This window comes from Eptesicus fuscus, chromosome 10, assembly GCF_027574615.1.
Source record: "Eptesicus fuscus isolate TK198812 chromosome 10, DD_ASM_mEF_20220401, whole genome shotgun sequence".
NCBI classification, from domain to species: domain Eukaryota; kingdom Metazoa; phylum Chordata; class Mammalia; order Chiroptera; family Vespertilionidae; genus Eptesicus; species Eptesicus fuscus.
The window spans coordinates 86849982-86860638 of NC_072482.1; positions in this window are offsets into that span (position 1 = coordinate 86849982).

Below are 10657 nucleotides of genomic sequence, written 5' to 3' on the forward strand. Positions count from 1 at the left end.
TAACTCGGTTTGGGAAACGCAGCGTTGAGATAAACACTGCCATGAAGTAGTTACTGAAAGGAAACCCTAGTAGAATGACAGATGTTGAGGTGGTCTATGACTCTGAATTAACACTGGAAAGTTCCTGGATTCTAATCTTGGTTCTGAGAGCCACTTGGTTTCAGTCCTGACAATCCCCACACAACTGTTTAACTTCAACAGGATTCTGAGGTGAACCACTGAGCATTTGGAAAGCAAAGGAAGACTCATGAGTCTGGAAGGAAAGCTGCTCTCCCTTACCCTTGAGGTCACTTAGACCATTGCCCACCCTTCAGTCTGGACTATAACAGGAACATCTTGGTCAGAGGGTTAGAGACAAAATAGGTATGTTCAAAGATCTGAAGGAGGCGTGGGAAGCATGCTCAGGGACCCAGCTGAACTACAGATTATCCCAAAAGGGACTGAGGAAATGCCTAAATAACTACATGTTCCAAAGGAACCAGCATCAATGGCATAAGAAGTCATTTGGGATGCTATTGCTATAATAACATATTGTCTTTAACGACTATGCTGAAATAGTTTGGAGGTTTTGAAATAATGAAAATAGGACCATGAAGATGTCTAAATCCTAAAGCTTAGCATTGGGTTGTATAAAAATCGCTCTGTGACTTACGTGCTGTCATGGAAATTAGCTAATATGAAGATTGTATTTTATATATACGGTACTTAAGATTATGTTTAGCATAAAATTGTCCTTAAAATTAAATATAAATGATTATACAATGCACATGCAAGCTCTGTGATTTTTTAGCAACTACATGAAATAATAAATAACTAAATGAGAACTATTTAAAATATTCTTCAGTGAAACACTCTGATTTAAAGCCTATTATTATTATTATTATTATTAATTATTATTACAGCTACCTATTTAAACTGAAGTCTCAACTGCTCTAAAAGCAATGCTAATGAAAGTTTTCTGGGTCTTACAGGATGCTCGCTAGATACAGAGAAAAACATTTGCTAAAACCTACAGTGGAAGAGGATCACGTATCCCCTTTCACCTTGTATAATTCAGTTCATTTTTAAACCGGCCTTCACAGGTGATTGGCTGATGGTGAGGAACACAGGGAAGTCAATGTGTTCCCTGTGCTCTGTGGTGAACAGCCTCCAAGTAATGGTCCAGGATTTGGGGTCACATCTGTTGTTCCGCTGAACAAGGCAGAATGTTCTCTCTGATCTTCTGACCCTCTAATGGGCATTTATCATTGTTTGTAATGATACTGCTTCCTGAGTTAGGGGATTCCACCACCTTCATCCCCGGGTGGGAGCTACGTTTCATTTGCTCCTCCAGGATCTCTTGAGCACGAAGGCAGGCATGTGACCTGGCCCCCACCACTCAGACACACTCACAGGCTCCTAATTGAGAGCTAAGGATGCAAAGAAACGGGGATCACAGTGAGTCTTTCCTGGGGATGGTGGCAACTGCTGTTGGTCTGGCACAACTGCAGTGTCCAGGGCCAGGAGGGTTGGCAGAGCAGGTCTAGAGCCTGGTGCCTCTGGCAGCTGGGGTAACCAGACTGACCGGCTCTGCTGCTTGCTTTTAGCCATTGCTCCAGGCTCCATAACCCCCAGTCTGGGATTCCCATCCCAGTAAATCCCCATCTCCTTTTAATAAATGTCAAATCAGCCAGGGTCAGTTTTCGTTGCTTACAACCAGGACTTTTGCTCTGCCAATGCCATGGACTTTTATTTTGAAAAATATAAAGGGATCAGAAATGTAAAGAAGAATTGGATTTTCAGTGTAATACATGTGCATCACAATTTGGATAGTAAAGAAATGTATAGAATATCTGAGGAGAACATCCCATAAAATATCATGTTTCATCTAATATGTAAGTATAAATTAGTATTCTTCTTTAGAATTCATAATGAATAATACTGGTAGAAATATTTAATACAAAATAAAATAGGCAATGGCTAAAGTCTCTCACAGATAAAATTTATTATGACTAATAGTAACTGATAAAATACAAATGGCTGGTATTATTAAGAACTATGTAAGTTAATTCTGTAAAAGTTAGATTTTGTAAGTAAGAGGAAAAATTGTCAGTGGCACTTGTTAAAATGTGTTTCTCATTCAAATTTAACAGTATAAAATCTTATTGATGAATTTTTTATAGAAAAATATGACCTAGCAATATTAGATCTGGGGAAAATAATGGCTTCCAAAGGCAGAAACTATAATAGGTAAATAAAACAAAACAATATAAAAGCCAATCAATAAATCTAATCTTCATTTTAAATTGTTCAAGGAGAAGTAATAATCCATAAGAAGGGATAAGAGGATAAATGGTGATGGAAGGAGACTTGACTTGGGGTGGTGAACGCACAATACAATATACAGCTGATTTATTATAGAATTGTATACCTGAGACCTATATAATTTTATTAACCAATCAGTTCAATTAAAAATAAATAAATAGAAAAGTATGCAAGTTGAAAATGAAAACTATTATTCATGATTTAACACAGCCAATTGAACAAAGATTTACCTTGGTAAAAATAATGTTGATATTATTCTGATGAAAACACTTTACTGGAAACATCCTTGAGAAAATAGCCTGTCCCTGGCCCGAGGTACACTCTATGTTGCCTATCCATACGGGTTTTCCCTGGCCTATTAGAATCTCCTCACCCATTCTTCTCTGCTTATCTAAATCCCACTCATCCTTTAGGATCAGCTCATAACCCAATTTTTTGGAAAGGCTTGTTTCTAACTCCCTTCTCTTCCTTTCTCAGAATTACTGTGGCCTTTCTTGTCAGTACATCTCATTTGGCAGTAACCCCTAGTAAACCCTATTTCTGTATAGCTTACCTACTTAAGCTTTCTGAAGATAGGGTGGTGTCTTTTAACCCTCCATATCTTCTCTAAGTCAAAGTAGATATTCATGTTTAATGGATTAATTGGCTGATTTTCTCATCATCCTTTTCCAATAAGTCCTCACTTGTAACTCATGAGGGATGCCAGAAAATTGATCTGAAGCCAAGAGGGACTCAAGAAGATTACTTTGATGCTGAGTTATCTCCTAAGACCTACACAGACAAATTGTAGAAGTTGGGGCACTGCTTTGAGCTTCAGATCAGACTTAGGTGGGGTCTGACATTCTGGAAGCCCTTGAAATGGTGGTGAATATATGCTAAAAGAGGCAAGAAATTATTTTATCATTGTCAATTTTTCCCTGTCTCAAACTCACCTTTTATGTTCATTATGGCTCTTACGGATATGGGATAAATTTTAAGGTGCCATAGCCTTCTCTTTGACCTTCTCTTCTTGGTAAAAGAAACTTTGTTTTGCAGCTGGTCAGGGCTATGCTGTGTCCCAATCAGATGACCTATCACAATCCTTACAGGCTTCTTTACAACTGGAAGAATCAAGGGGTCAAAATATGCCACCCAAACTCTATTGTAAATATTTTAGAATATTTTCTTCCAGCTTTTTTTTTTTGTTTATTTTCATAGCAGGAGTAGTTGTATCTAGTATTTTTATTTAATATGATAGCATATGCTTTCCCCCTTATCATTAAAAATGACTTGTTAATGTTTCTAATGGCTGCAAAAAGTCCCTTAGATTGGATAAGCTGTAGTTTACTGCTCCCTTGTAAATCTACCCACTCATTCATTCTTTCACTCATCCAATGAACATTCTTGGATTGCTTACTATGCAGGAAGCATTGTTATTGGCACTAGAAATAGAGCCATAAACAAAGTGTCTATTTGATGGTGGTTACTTTCCAGCATTCTAGTTGATGGAGAAGACAAAACAAATGCAACACAAGCAAAAATATATAAGACAAATATTGTATATATCACATGATGAAGGAGGATGAATGCTAATAGAAATATGAATAAAAGAACAAGGTATAGACAGACAGAGAATGAGGGTAGTTGTTATTTTCTGTTGGGTAGCCAGGGAAGGCTACTCTGATAAAGAAATACTTAGAGTGTTGCTCAATGGTTGGGCATCAACCTATGAACCAGAGGGTCATAGCTTGGTTCCCAGTCAGGGCAGATGCCTGGATTGTTGGCTCGATCCCCAGTGTGTGGCTGTGTGGGAGACAGCTGATCGGTGATTCTCTCTCATCGTTGATGTTTCTCTCTCTCTCTCTCTCTCTCTCTCTCTCTCTCTCTCTCTCTCTCTCTCCCTTCCTCTCTCTAAAGTCAATTATATATATATATAAGAAATGCTTAGGAAAAACCTCAAATAAATAGAAGAATAGGTCATAAGAACATGTAGTAGAGGAAAAGTCAAGTTCAAAAGCCCTCCCTGAGGTGGAAACATGCTTGGCCTTCGTAAGGAACAGCACCAAGGCCAGGAGTAAAGTGAGGGAGGGGAGAATGGTATTGGAGGTCAGATCATACAGGCTGTTGTAGGCTAAAAAGAAATTATGAACTGTGTGACGTAAACTGGGACTATCCTAGGCAAACTGGGACATATGGTTACCTTACTTATGAATGATATCCAACACAGTTCATAGTTTCATTCTTCAAACACTTTGTTCACTTGGCTTTTAGAATTCCACTCTCTTGATTTTCCTACTACCTTTAAAACCCCTCCTTCTTAGTTTTCCTGGCAGGTTTTCCCTCAACTCCTTACTGTCTAAACATGGGAGTGACTCTGGCCTCAGGCCTTGAATATCCTCTTTGTTTAAATACACCCCTGGTTGAGGTAGTCTCAGCCTCATCTATATACAGTATTGACAACTTTTCAGCCTGAACACCTCTCCTTGATCCCTCTACAACTGCATACTCAGCTCTCTCCTTAGATCTCTAGCAATCATCTCAAAACTAACAGATCCCAAACTGAGCCTCTGATTGTCACCCTGCCTCTCAAAATGAATCCTTCTCCTGCAGTCTTCTCCATCTCAATGAGTAGTAACTTTTATTCTTCCTAGCGCTCAGTGATAGTCTGCTCTGCAGGCCAGAGCTGATGGCAGGAGAGGCCATCCCAGATCTGGGCTTAATTAACATCTACGGATATGAGGCAGCCCTGACAGGCCACACAGCTGCACTTGACCACTGGAAGCCAGGGGACCCCCATCCATGTAATGATGAAGAGACAGCCAATGGGGTTGACCATAGAGAGTTATGCAGATGGTTAATAAAACATGTTGACCCTTAGGGCAAAACAGAAGGGCAATTTAACATCTACAATCAGCAAAAGGTAAAAATGGAAGAGTAGGAGGCTGATGTGGTCACTCTAATAAAAATTATGATCCTTGCTCATATCCTAGATCTGAGCCAATTTTCAAATTTATAACCCATTGACTGAAGAAGTGGACAGTTCCTAGGATAAGAATGCTAGACCATCATCATAGTATATACTGTAATGACACCCCACAAGGAACTATGGCCACTTACCCTAGTGACTGCACCCTGGAGAAGGAGGGAATCTCCCCCAGACATTTCAGACAATTGGACACAGGGTCTGAATTGCTTCAAGTATCCAGAGACCTGAAGCATCACCCCTGCCTCTGTTAGAGTGGAGTTTATGGAGCCAGGTATCAAATTAAGTCCTAGCTAAAGTCTAATCTTCATTGGGTCCCCACTGATGGTTCTTCTCACCAATTCTAATTGAATACAACTTCATTATGGTTTCCCTCAGAGTATAAGTCTGACACTACCCTAGATCCTTTTCTTACTGCTTTAAAAAAGTCTGAGTTAAAATGTGTTTTTAGAAGTCTTTAAACAAGGAAAAACAAATATCATAAGCTCAGTTCTCTCTCTCTCTCTCTCTCTCTCTCTCTCTCTCTCTCTTTCTCTCTCTCTCATCAAAATCTGTCTGTAGGTGCTCTTCTCTTACTTTCTGAATGTGAAGGAGAAACTGTCTGAGATAAAAAGGAGATTTCACACTCCACAAAGCAAGGTGGGATGATACTAATAATACAGAACTTTTAGGTAGTGCTTCCAGAGACATCAGAAAATTCTATATAGAAGCAGGTACAATGAAACAAAAATCGTATGATACTAGAGGGAAAAATATCCAATTGTTTTCTGGGATAGATTACACATTGGGTAAAATGCTCTGGAAGAAGAAAAAATAAATAGGATTGTAAAATATAAAAGTAAACACCAATGACGAAAAAAACATTTTTTATTTTGTTTTCCATCTCATTTCATAATAATACCATGTTATTGGCACAGGCCCAATAACATAGCTGCCAAAAATAAGGGCAAGGCTGTAGTAACGAGAATTAGCAAGAAAAGAAATAAGTTCATGACATTCCCATCTCTCTATATAAAGAGGTAATATGCAAATTAGGTTGGGACACCATAACAGTCATGACCAGCTCAGGAGGAGGGGCCTGGTGCAGGCCCAGAGCCTGAGAGAACAACTAACAGGGCAGCCCCGGAGCCAGAGAGAACAACACGCAGGGGGGCCCCGGAGCCAGAGAGGACAACACGCAGTGGGGCCGGCCTCCAGCCCCAGACCCACGGCCGTGGTGCTGGGCTGCTGGGGCCAGAGTGGAGACACAAACCTGCAGTGCGGGGCTTGGGCTGGGGGCCGGAGTGGAGACACAAACCCGCAGTGGGGCCAGGTTCGATTCTGATCAAGGGCATGTACCTAGGTTGCAGGCTCCTCCCTGGCTGGGGCCCAGGTCAGGGCTCATGCAGGAGGCAACCAATCAAAGTGTCCCTCTCACATTGATGTTTCTCTCTGTCTTTCCCTCTCTCTTCCACGCTCTCTAAAAATCAATGGGAAAATATCCTCATGTGAGGATAAAAAAAAGAAAAAGAAAGAAAGAAATGTCATATCCTATGAAAGAGACATCTTGAAAATGCCTAAAGAAAGTTGTCATTTTTTTGTGGTGAAGGGACTGGAGTTCATGTTGATGAAAACACCTTGGCAGCTGTGGCAGCCGGCAGTGGCAGCAGCAGCGGGGTGATGGGGGTGGTGCCTTCCCCTGATCAGCCCGGTTGCCTCCTGCAGAGGGAGGCCAGACTGTGGCTCATAGGGAGCGGGCCTAAGCCATCAGTAGGACATCCCCTGAGGGCTCCTGGACTGTGAGAGGGGGCAGGCTGTGCTGAGGGACCCCCTCCCCCCCAGTGCATGAATTTCATGCACTGGGCCTCTAGTCAATTATAATTTTTTTAGTAAGTGTGTGTATAGAATTCTAAACTACTTGATTTGCTTTTCCTAAGTGAGAACTATTTTTATTTGAAGTATTCTAAAGAATGTTCCAAATTATAAGGTTAATTGAATATTTTGGTGGTTATAAATACATGTAGAGACTAAAGTATGTACTCTGAAAATAAATGTTGGTAAAATTTCTAGAGTCATGCAAATATTGATTAGGAATCAGAAAATTTCAATTCTTTAATTTTGTTTGCAAAGTTTAGTTGAACTTTAATCTAAATTTCTCTTATGTTGTGATATTTATGTATTAATTCACTTATGCTGTTTTGATAGGAAATAATGATGACAGTGGAGGATAGTTTGAGCAAAATCACGTGGACCATTTTGAGACATTGGGAGATAGCAGGATGAGAGCTTATTAGGAGATCCTAAGAACAAAACAAAGGATCAGGAAATTTGCTGCCACTGATTTTCTAGGGGAAATAAGTGAATTCCAGTAAGTCAAAGGGAGTTTAGACATCTTATTTTTTTAGATGAGCTTAATTTCATAAGGATACATTGGAAACTCATAGAAATACTGCAGTTTGAAGCAGACATGACACTACATTGTGGAGAACTTTAGATTTTTTCTTAATAAGTTAAACTTTTTTTAAAGTGAAAAATTCCAAATAAAGGGTAATGTTCAAGATCTATTTCTCTAAGCAATATGCTTCTCTACACATTAATTCTTTAGTGAAACAGTTTACTCCTCCCCCCTGCAAGAGAATTTGTGTGTCTTCTTGAAGTGAGCTTTGATTAGCAGAATCACGTCCACTGGCTCTATCAGCGGCCACTCTGCCTGGACGTGATGTTTCTGCCGGAGTGGAGGTCAAGGCTGGAAACAACTGTTCCTGAAGGCTGCCTTGCCTTTTTAGGTTATGAGGGTCTCTCTGTGTTTAGGGTAGGGTGATTGACAGCTCCACTCCAGTTCCAATTAGCACCCTATAATTTATTAGCTTCTGCTTTCAGATTATGCGTTAACTTCACAAATATTCCAACCACGGAAACAGCAGCTATCAAGTGTCTCTTTCCTGATCCAGCCTCTGGGGCTGGAGTGAAATACAAGGAAAGAGCGGTACAGTTGGTCTGTCAAGTGAGAATAATCATTTGTGTCTGTGCCTGTCTGAGGGCACGGTTCTCTGATTTCTCTTTAGGGGTGTGTGTGTGTGTGTGTGTGTGTGTGTGTGTGTGTGTGTGTGTGTATGTGATATATTTTAGGTAAACAGATTTCATTGTGCAGATACTGTGCTTGTATTATTAGAGTTCCATTTCATTTATTCATGGGAGATGAGAGAGAGCTGGTGTTGAGCAAATGTGAAATTTACATTTGCTTAGCCCTGTTGCTTGTGTAAATATCAAAACTTCCGTTAAGTGCAAACAGCAACTGTAATAACCATACCGCCTTTACAACATTATTACTTTTCTCCAGATTTTAGGGATATGTAATAGGTAGTGAAGAATAATAATCCTAAACATCTTGCAAGGAAGAATGGAATATATAGAGCAAAGACGTTGACAAGTACAATCAAAATATGAATTATTTCCGTGCAAATTATCAACAGACTTAAAGCAGGTTTATAAAAGAACCGTGGTTTCCAGTTTCTTTTATTTTAAAAGTCTCCTCAAAGATTTTTATATTTAAAAATGCATTTTATGGCAATGGCATTTATAAGGAAAGCAGTTTGTCTAAGTTTTCTTTTTTATGTCCTCAATCTCTGAAGTAACCAGTCACTAAGTGTTTTATAAAAAAGAGTTCCTGGTTTATTTTGCTAGAACAGGTGTGGATGCCTACACACAGAGGCAGGTTTGTGACTCTCAGTGAACTGGAGGTTAAGGTTACCTTAACAGTTGTTTCCCTCTGATGCAAAAGGGCAGAGAAAATGCAGTTCTTACCCTGAAAGAGTGGCCAGAGATGCTTCCAGGCAGGAAGACCGAGCCCCAACACCCATCGCCCTGGCCCTCCCTCCCATCCAGGCCCAAATGATTCCTAAGCCATTGCTAGAATTTGCCATCCATTGGAATAGAACTTCAAAGGGGAAATGAGACAGGATGGCAGCTCCTTTTAAACTAAAGGCGCAGAACAGATGGAGTTCCCTGTAGTTGGGGGACTGAGTTCTCAGCCAGAGGGCAATCGGCAAAGGGATTACTTGGTGGTGGAGAGCTGTCTCTCCCCTTTTCATCACCTCTCCCTCACGGTGAGGCCACGCACAAAGGAAAAACTGGATGAGGAGGGCCCAGAAAATCCCAATGGGGGTGATCAGAGGGGAATCCAATCTTTCTTTCAGGCCCCAACCGGGTGTAGTATAGGGGAAAACATCATGCTTTCTCATGTCATCCTTTCCTCACGTCTCACTTTCTTAAATATCCTTCTTTTCAACTACTAGGAACTTCTCTAATTTGCATGGTTTCACGAATATTAGCAAGATGGGCATGGGAATTCACATTTTGCATGACTTGGTGGGCCTCAAGAATGCCAGCGAGGGTTATGAATTCCCCAAAGTTCTCTCTGATGTTCTTATTACACTGGATCATTGTAGCTTAAGGGCCTCTTGCATTTCTACTTTAGGAAGGTAGAGCATGGAGGAAAATGCTCTGCTCCGTGTGTCCCGTGTGCCTGGTCACCGGAGCCCACTCAGCCGTCTGGAGGTCTGCTCAGGACTGCCCCAAAGGCCAGTTCCAGTGAGTGAGTCTCCCCACCAGCAACCTGATATTCAGGTCAGATGCAGCTCAGGAGGGAGGCTTCAGCCATCAGAATCTTGTGGCTGGGAAAGTGCTCCCTGTGGGATCTGATCAGAGATCTCGTGAGTGCTCCTGCAGGTGCAGCAACAGGTAAAGAGCCTCGTTCAGTGAGGACTACTTGGAGAAGTGGGTAGCAGAGAGTGCACTGCTCTGCTTTCCGCTTCCACTGCGTACTCAGTGACAACTTCTAAAAAGCAAGCTGGAACTTAATGCATTTTATTCATGCCTGTATATTGCAGTGATCCATGCCAATGGAACATGGATTAAAAAACCCACACAGAAGTCCAAAGTTAATTTTAGCGATTACTTCAATGGCCGAACTTCAGGCTAACTCTTACACGACTTGGTTAGGTTGGGTGTGAAGAGCTTCAGGGCATTGAAGGCGAATTAAATACTGAAGTGAGTGAAGAGCAGCAGTGAAAAGTTCTTCTTGGAGGAGAATGGAAGGCTGTGTCTGACTGACTGGTTAAGGTAGTGGCATCTGATGAAGGGTCTGGACAGTGTCCTATGATAGTTCCTTTGAGACCTGGGATTCTGTAGGTTCTACTATTTGCTGCCCTGCCTCTTCCCTTCCTTAGTCATCTAAGGGGAGGAGAAATGAAGCCCACAGTCGAGAAGCCAAAGACAAACCAGAAGTGGACAAGCAGTCACTGCAATCTCTGTACCAGGGCTACCTGGGTTGGCATCCTGGCTCTGCCACTGACTAGCTATATGACTGGGCAAACGATTTCTCCTCTGTGAGCCTGTGTCTTCTTGTCAGTG